Source organism: Lygodium microphyllum, chromosome 22, assembly GCF_053477565.2.
Source record: "Lygodium microphyllum isolate KBCC chromosome 22, Lygodium_microphyllum_v1.1.10, whole genome shotgun sequence".
Lineage (NCBI taxonomy): Eukaryota > Viridiplantae > Streptophyta > Polypodiopsida > Schizaeales > Lygodiaceae > Lygodium > Lygodium microphyllum.
In genome coordinates, this window is record NC_141156.1 from 54,315,449 (window position 1) to 54,324,124 (window position 8,676).

Here is an 8,676-nt window from a genome sequence, read left to right on the forward strand (position 1 = left end):
CACCACGTGAGCTATCTGCGACCGATCTGCGCACCATATCGCCACAAGGTAGAGTGCATTCATACTTAGAGCCGATAGAGATGGTCACTAACATCCCTCTTTATAGTCAACATCTAGAGAGAAATGAAGACAAAGATGGGGTACACAAATAGAACTCCCAAATGTATATTGATATATGTAACCAATACAATAGTATCGATAGAGAGATAGAACTAATAGTAATGGGATGCATAGGGACAATTCATTGAAGGAAAAACATCACTTCATAGTCTTAGAAACAAATAGTAATGCATATTAAGGATTCAGTAATGCTACTGCCAATACTCATATCTTAGGACAACTAAAAGGTGAACAACTTTGCTATCGTTGTAGCACTTAGGATGCTAGTAGTCAAAGGATTGGTTGGAAGGCCTAATAGGTGCATGGTGAATACATAGACAAGAAAGATGAATGAATAGGTGAATCAATGGTCCAACCCCTAGCTTTGGGTGGGCCTCTCCTTTATATAGCATGCTAATATTCTCTTTGCCCATGTGCCGTGCCGATGGTCATAACTAATGTTGCACCGATCTACATTGATGTATTGTTGCTTGCATGCTTTAAATGCCACTAACTACCACCACCCTTAACACTCGTATAGCAAAATTGCTAAGTGGAGAAAATGCTAAAGAGGCAAGAGCCATGTATTACAATTGTGTCTATAGGGATTTATCGATTGAGTAGAGAAATCGTAATCGTATACAATGTTACGAACTACAATGTATTGCAATGAAATCAATGTAATGGAGAGTGTAATTTAATAAGTAGTGTATTATGTGCCTCATCATTATTTTTGTATTCAAAATAGTATGTTCTATGCTTATTCTATTCTTGATAATGCACAAGGAAGTAATATCTCTTACTTGGGTGGCGGGTCACTCATGAATATGTAGGGATATCACATGGGATTTTAAACATACCATTTTTACACAGTCTTTATATATAGAATGGTACCATATAAACGGATTATTCACATATGAATAGTAAAGGGGTGTGTTTTATTCAAGGAAAACTCACATATAAATCTATTTTTAAATAGACCTTGGACCTAGGTGATATAGAGGATTTGCATATACTAAAACCCTAGAGGTTCCTTAAGTATGCAATTCTCTATGTTAGGCTTGGGTATATCAAAGTCATGTATTTCTTAAGCATATTTGTTTCCAATTACACTTGGTGACCATGGTGATCTTTCTTTTGGTTGTGAGTCAAAATGTATACATGCTCTCAAGGTCCATTGACACCTCCCATTACTCTTGTTGCCTGGTGGCATTTGTGGCCTGAGAAATGGTGGGTACACACTTAATAGGTTCTCAGATTGTTCGCCTCTTGTAGTGATAAGGAGGCAAACAAGGATGGAATTCCTACATCATCATGACCAAAGAAATCCCTAATCACTTCCTCCAACTTGAGGATCACCACCATCTTAGCAATTTCCCCTCTAACACCATAAAGTTAGCTAGTTAATACTTCTCCTTAGTAGTCCCACTTGCCATTCCTTCTATTCCTCCTTACATAAATTTTGTTTAATAAGTTTGTGGGATTAGTGTCATAGGATCTAGATGCCTTTGTTTAACAATTCAAGGTGGTTTACGACATAAATTTTCCCAGTCAAAATGATACAGCCCATCAAAAAGTGGTATTTTAATACTGCATGTGGAAGAGGGTGGAACCATGGCTAGTAGAGGACTAAGGGTGGGCCATTGTGCGATGAAGGTGGCATTAGCAAATTTGTTTAAGTAGGATTGGATGATGGATACCCAAAATCTAGACTACTTGTGGAGCCTTAAGCAAAGGGATTTTACTATCCAAACTTACACTACTCAATTTTTCATGGTGCTGGCAGTAAAAATTACTACGTTGGCTAATAAGCCTACATTAGGAGAGATGTTATATTCAATATATGTCTTTGGGCTACACAATAATATCTACAAAGCATTGGCTGCAAAAGATTTCGTAGCCAATGGTTTGAACCATTTTGTTCGCAAGCTCTACAAGAAAAATTAGTTCTTTCCAAGAATAAGAAAGGAAAGGAAAAGAAGTCCAGCAAATCCACTTATAAAAGTCATAGTTTGGATGATAATGACTTGGATTCAAATGAGGAACTTCAGGAATATAGTAGTAGCAATGAGGAGGACTGTAAGGACAAGGATGGAAAGAAGCTCAAAAAGTCCAAGAAGAAGGATAAGGGCTACATGTGCAAGTTTGCAACAACAAAAGCCCTTTGGTATACTAAGTATAACAATTCGGATCACTCAGGGATTAATTATTTTTTAAAACAACAAACGGTCTGAGACTTGTAAGACTTTTACTCATATTACAAAGGTGCTAGCACAATTCACATAGTCCACTAGCCTACATAAGGGGATAGCAAGGCACCATATAAAATCAACTTGCCAACCAGAGTGCTCCAAGACCATCAGCGTTGTCAACACCGATAGTGTCTTCTTACACTCAACAAGATTATTCATCTCCTAGCATGGGTCATGGAGGATGAGGATATGGTCGAGGTGATAAGGATGGTTTTGTTGGAATATGCCTCCTCTAATAGGCTCATGTGAATCCTCCTCTAGTTGGTGGAAAAGGGGTAGATGCACTTAGACTTCTTTAAGAGAAGTAGTTGGACCCATGTGATCATGACATCATTGATGATGTAAGAGACCCACTTGTCTAAGCCTACAAAAGAGGCTCATTCTCATTGTAACACAACTCTCTAATCTATGAATATAATTGTACTTCTACTTTGCGGCTAGCTTGTGTCTTGCTCTCTCTTCTTTTCTCCTCACACACACATTCTCTCTCTCACACAATCACAAGTACACTATGGTACCATCCTCCATAGCCATGGTTTCTAGCTCATGATCATGTGTGGAAATACTGAATTTCCTACATGGTATCAAAGCAAAAAAAGGTCTTAGGACCTCGTTATCCTTCCCAATTCTATCATTAGCAATGTTTATGCATTACATTAGGTTCATTATCTTGGTCAAGCTTCCCACCTACCACAAATAAGAGATATATATATTTGTCCTCTTTATCATTATTACCATCCTTATCTCATCTTATCTCCTCTCTCCACCTACTTGCCATCTTTCGCATTTTGAGCTAGACCCTCTTTAATTCTCACTTATTTCTCCTTGCTAACTTTGGCATCCTCTCCTATACCCACCTACTTCCCTACTCTTTTGAAAGAGAGATCATTTATTTCATTAATGTTTTTGTCAAAACCTATCTAAGGCTCAAACTAGCCTTAGTCATGGTTTATTTCACGATATTTATGGTTCTTTAGTTAAAGACGCATGTGATCATAATAACAAAAAAATGGTAAACGTTGTCAGGGAAGGGAATATTTTATAAATTTCCCTTGAAAATGACTATCTATATTTCATTTTACTAATGATAAATAGATGTATATGAAGTTTATAATAATTTATGGAAAATCATTTGGATAATATCATGAAATAATCAATGTATTAAATCAATGAAAATTTGTATAGGAAAATATATGCTAAACACGCATAAATTAGGTGCATGGAAATATAATTCGATGTATGAAAGATGAAAGAAAATTTGCACTTATAATTTTTGAATTGCCTGGAAAAAATCTTCAAAAAAACAATCAACATTGCACTTATGACATAGCTAAAATAAAATTGATCTTTCTAGATCACGTTGAAAGTTCAACAAATGGTCAAACATCGTCAATTAAACCATAGAATATGAGTATAATAAAATAAAATTTATTTTCTTGTCGAAAACACATGTAATGTTAATATTAATGATTATATTAGTGAGAGTGTCAATATCATGAGTTGACCCATGTATGAATCAGTGAGAAAACCTAACCTAAAATATTGAGGATGTTGAAGCAAAATCAAATATGAAATACTCAACAACCCTGAAACTATCAGTATCAGGAAATTAGATAAATATCGTAAGCCTATAGGACTTCTTGGACATTTATAATAATTTGTCGATACAAATTGTAAAGTTTAAATTGACTTGAAAAAGCATTTGAAATCCTGCTAAGCGCGGGTTAGGGCATGGCAGCACATGAATTGCCTGCCATAGGCATAAATGCCCATATTATCTTTTAGGGAAGAAATATCAAAATTTTCATAAGGATAAAATAGAATTTTCATAATTAATTAGATTTGCAAAATAACTTGGAATCTCGAAAAAGAGTTGCAACTAGGAAGAGAAACCCTAAGAATAAGGTGGGACCTTAGAAGAGAAACCCTAGATTTTGGGTGGGGCTACTTCCTATGCTAAAAACACTTGCTACTATTTCTTTTTTATTTGTGCACGCATTGATGGTTGCATAGGAAAGATTGATTGTGCTTGCAATAGTTAGATCTGATTGTAAATATATAATCATGATAATAAGAGAAAAGATAGTGCTATGCCTCCCCCACGGCTAGATGCGGAACCTTGCTCCAAGGGGGATTTTTTTGTACCGTCGCAAGGAGCTTTGGGGAGCTTTGGACCAGCCTTGACGATGAGAGGTCGCTCGATGAGGAATCCATTAGGCAAGAGGAGGTCGAAGTGCCACGAGGGCTCTAGCCATAAACCTCTCGATCACTCCTAGAAACTACCTCACCCTCACACAAATCAGGATAGAATCATGGAGTCCCCGGTACTAGTAAAGGGATGGAAATCTTGGAGGATTTCTTTTCTTTTGCACAGACAAAAGGGATTTTCTAATGAACAGAGGTTTATCTTCTGCGTAGGTAGAAGGGGAAAATCATTGTAAATAACTTTGTGAAATAATAAATAAATATTTTTTGCCAAAAGACTATTTTCTATGTCTTTGTGTTGTGCCATAAAATTACGCGAAGGAACCTATGATAACAGGTTAATTAACAAAGCTACTTTTATATGCCATAACTTAATGTGATAGATAATTAGAAAACTAAAGAAAACCATTTGTGGGAAGTGGGTGGGCCAGCAGATCAGTTTTATGGATGGGTGGTCCCAGTTAAGCTAGGAGCTTCTCTTAAGAGATTGAATGAAATGTTAATTAGGAAAAATTAGCAAGATTCGAGCATTGACTTACCTAGGGTTAGGTCTTAAAACCTTGATCAGAAATTATCTTAAGGAAAAGGTGTGGCAGTTGTGCCAAAACTTTGTTAGGGTTCCCTGAATCCTAACCAATTATTGGAAAAAAGCTTTGCACTCCATGAACCAAGGGTAACTACAATCACTCTAGTCGAATGAGAGGCCCTTGTGGGACACCTCTGATGGAGCTAGCTAATGTATCGAGACCTCACTTGTCAAATTAGGACCCTGAGCTTGTAGGTTGATCCTCCTGGGGATAGCCAGTACCTTCCATTACGAGGTGGACTCTAGGAAACCTAGACGATAGACCCCGTGCATTCTTGCGAGTGCCAAATGAAGCTGTCTAGGATAGTTATCGGATGAACCACTAAAATGTGCTACCAAGGAGTTGTTAGGTAGGCACGTGACATGTGGTATCAGAGCATAATTGAAATTAAAAATATATATGGTTTTTAAGACCAATTGTTCTAAGTAATAATTAGTCTCGTAATTATTAAGGGATAAACGTTGGCAAAATAATGAAGCTTGGAACTAGTTCCTTGTTTTTCGAGCAATGTACACACCTGCACTAAAATCCATGGATGATGAGTGGAGAAGAGAAATGATGAAGATACTCAATTACCTATATGATCCATCCCCTGTGAATTGTGAAAGAAGATGGTTCTAGGGTGAGCGTTACTATTACATCGAGGCAGATCAATTCTTCAACATGTAGACTAATCTGAAATGCCTTGAATGGATGGAAAATTTGAAAGTAGTTGAGGCCTTTATCTTTTGTACATCTAGAAGAAATCCACTTATGATTACGAGTGGTCAGCAAATACGTCTAGATCGTTATGTCTATGACAAGGTATTGAAGGTAATCCTAGCTAACATGAACATAATTCAAGGACGTTGCAAGTATCGAGATTACTGTATCCATGGTTTTCTAGATCTACCATTTCTAGAGTATAGGTTTCTAGACATAGAAAGCAATCAGCCTACTTTCTTCTACATGAATGTAACTAATATCCATCCATGAAAAAGAAAGATATAATGATATCCTGTTTTGGAAATTGTACATAGAATCTAGCCTAACCTATCAATGCTGATGTATCTCTACTTGTAAACATATGCCATCCCTTATTTGTAAAAATCATAGCTTATGGCTACTATTGATAATAAAAGATAAAAGCGATGGCTAGATTTTGTAAAAATATTGTGCTCTTTGGCCCATCATTGTTTTACAAAACTAGTAAGATATGTTAATGTGGAAATGAAGCTGAAAAGTTTAAGTGCTAAACTAATTCGTGAAACTTATGATAACCCAAGGTAATACAACCGGCTGATTGAAATTCAAAAGAAAAAGTATCTTCTTAAGCAAGTTAAGCCACCGGAATTGGATAGCAAGGGCAACTAAGTTGAAATTGACTAGTGAGGCATGCTTATGGTGGAAACAGCAGTGTAAAGACCACAAACTTGCTGAGACAGCTATTACCTAGGAAAAGATGAAAGAAGCTATGCATGGTCGATATTTTCCACCATCTTATTGCATGCTAAAAATGAATGAGTTCTTTAACTTCAAATAGCTGGGAATAAGCCGGTAGGCATATTACTCAAAGTTTCTCTCACTGCTTAAATATGTGCCTTCCATGACTATTGCTCAACATGTGTCTAAGTTTTGTCATGGATTGAATGCTCCTCTGAACACATGCCTTGAATCTATGCACCCAACTGATCTACAAGATGCTTTCACGTAGCACCTCTTGTTCAAGAGATTCAATCAAAGCCAAGGAATAAAAGGATTTGGAATCAAAACAAAGGGACTTCACATGGCTATATTAGGAAAGTCCAAGGTCACATCCACCTGGTCAAAGAAAGAGGGCGAAAATAAACGTAGTCAGAAACTTCATATCTACGAGAAGTAATTCAGGAGTAAGGTGTTTCTGTAATGATCCAGGCCACTTTAAAAGACAGTGCCCAAAGCTTGGCCAAATTCCTCGCCAAGAACAATACAAAGGTTAGAACCAAGCTTCAATTGCAAAAGGAAAAGCATCTGCTATAATTCTTAAAGAGCTTGAAGAAGAGGGAAACCCAACTATGGAAGCCTGGTATGGAGTGGGCATCAGTTCACACACCCTCCATAAGAAAGGCCCAAATCATCAATTTTTGGTGATTCAAACACCAGCAGAATATCAAGGTAAGTCCTTTAAATTTCTAATTGACAGTCGAAGCACACACTCTTTCATGTCACCAAAGTGTGACAAGAAATTAGGTATAGACATAATACCTACATCTAGGTTGCTTGTGGAACGTGCCAATGGAAAGAAATCCTATCTACTTAGCAAACTTGCAAAGTGACATTTAGCCTGGGAAGCAATCTCTCTAAAATGGGATTTAGGATCATGAATCTAGGGGCCTATGAATGCCTATTGGGTATGGACTAGCTAATCCCCAATGACACACATATTCAGTGCAAAAAAGGCCAGGTGGCCTTTCAAAACCTAAAGGGGGAAAAAGTGATGACCCAAGGTGAGGTAGGAAAACCCAAGCTAGCCAAATCATCTCGCATAATAAAAGGGTTAAGAAAAGGATTACCTTTGTATCTCATGAAATTAAATAAAGTTGAGCAGAATAATCAAGATGAGGGAGAGCCATATTGGCTGAAGGAATATGATGACATCTTCCCAGAAGAGTTGAATAAATTACCACCTCGAAGAGAAGTCGATCATGAGATCGGACTTGAACTAGGAGACGCTCGAGTCGCTAAGAGTGCGTATAAAATATCTATCCCTAAAGCAATTGAGCCGAAAGAGAAACTGAAGAAGTTACTAGATCAAGGATACATCAAACCCAATAATTCGCCATGGGGAGCCCCACTACTATTTCAAAAGAAAAAGGATGTAACTCTCCACCTTTGCATTGATTACCAAGGACTAAACCAGGTAACAATGAGAACTCACAAAGTCATCAAATATTAGGTGAAATGGACATGGTAATTTAGGGAGAGTTGATGGTCATTCGAAAAAATTTAGCCAGTGTTTTGTCTAGTGATTTGGCTGTATGGGACGAATGCATAATATGGGGTAGAGAAAATGAAAATGAGGTAGAAGGGGGGGGGGGGGGGGGGGGGGGGTATTTTCCTCTTTCAAGGCTCAAAGCTTCAATGGGTAAGAGAAGTAGATAAAATTTTCCATAATCAAGACATATTCCTTATTGCTTTTTTTTTAAAGGAGAGGGGGCATATTTATAGGCAGCATGAGGAGGAATATGCAATCGACTGATTCATTTGGCTACTTATCAAGAGCCAATTGAGCTTTATTAAATATTCATTTTGATTGCGTACCTATTGGATGGTGGCATGGGGATGATTTTTTAATGCTTTTTCTCCCTCCAGGCGTCAAAAAATTCATGTATTTTGGTCTATTTTTTGAAAAATGTATTTTTCTCTTCAAAACAACTTCTTGTGGTGGTTTTTGGCCTAGTTACTTCATGACTTATCGTATATATAAAGTCATGTCATACTCTTTGATACTTAACTTACTCAATATTATGCTTGTTCTTGCGTGTTCTTCATCTATTGATTGAGGCTTTTGCGAA